The 1,190-nt window shown below is 55.3% G+C and overlaps 1 protein-coding gene across 3 annotated transcripts in view; it reads right to left on the reverse strand.

The window, feature by feature from the left end:
- Window positions 1-1,190, reverse strand: part of PLEKHO1 (pleckstrin homology domain containing O1) — an 11,931-nt gene that overhangs the window by 4,067 nt on the left and 6,674 nt on the right. The gene's annotated exons all lie outside the window — the stretch shown is intronic.

Consider the following 1,190-nt stretch of genomic DNA (forward strand, 5'->3'; position numbering starts at 1 on the left):
CTTCTGGACCCTCAAAACATGCAGGATTTACTCCAGCCACAAGGAGAGGGCCCTGTGTGTCAGGAGGGGGCTGGTGTGGAGGTGGGAGGTGCTGGAGAAGGTGGACTCTCATCTCTGGTTCAAAGGGACAATTATTCTCTGCAGACAGCGGAACAAGAGCTGGAGGGATAAGGATTAGCACTTCCTATTTTTACCCTGTGCTGGCAGCTGGCTCCAGGGGAAGCACGGCCGGTCCCAGAGTGTCCCACAACGCTGAGCCCCAGCCCTGGAAGGGGGCTGTGGGCAGAACCCACCACCCAGGGCAGGGGCTGTCAGGCTGTCACGAGGCTCTCAGTGTCCTTTAGAGAGCCCTTGAGTGACCGCTTTACAAGATCTCCCATTTTCCAGGTCTGTTTCCCAACACTCTGCACTGCCACAGTGTGACAGGTACGTGGTGATGGATCAGTGTCACAGAGGCTCAAATTAAAGATGGAGCTTGCACAGGGCCACTGAGGCTGCAGCTGCACTGGGGGCCAGGCAGGGATCTGGGGGCACATAGGGCTCTGGATGCTGACCCCTGACCTGACAGTGCCGTCCCTCGGGGACACTTGGAGCAAAGGGGAGATGGCAAAGCTCTCCGTACCCTTCCTCTTCATCGCTCTCCTAGTGCACCATCCTCAAGTTCAGTCCTACAGCAGGGAAGCTCTGCTCTTCCATGGTAAACACAAGGAAGTAAGAAACTGGGGTGGGAGACAGCTCGGGTTTGCATGTCCATTACAGACACTGCAGCAGGCTCAAATCCACATCCATCTGCTTAATCTGACTCCAGCCAGTCATTCCAGGCTGGATTGGAGGGTGTGTAACTTGGGTGCTGGGAAGGCAGATGGTGGTGAGGTCTGAGCCCTTGGATTTCCTGAAAGGACTCCACCCCATTTCATGCATTTCCTCCTCAGTTTTGGGAAGCACTGAAGGAACTCCCCATGATTCTTCCATAGAATTTAATGAAAGAGGGTGACTAAACCAGCTTCCTAACCAGGGACATGGATAAACTGACCATCTGGCCCTGCCTGATGACTGCAGCTCCCCTCTGTCCTTTGTCCTTGTGCTCCCGAGTGTGTCCCCAGGATCATTGGCACGGCCATCCTGCTTGTGACACATCCCCTGTGTCTGGGTGTGAGAACAGAGACTGTCTGGCTGCCCATCCTCCCTAC

This window comes from Corvus brachyrhynchos, unplaced genomic scaffold (genome assembly GCF_000691975.1).
Source record: "Corvus brachyrhynchos isolate BGI_N302 unplaced genomic scaffold, ASM69197v1 scaffold443, whole genome shotgun sequence".
NCBI lineage: Eukaryota > Metazoa > Chordata > Aves > Passeriformes > Corvidae > Corvus > Corvus brachyrhynchos.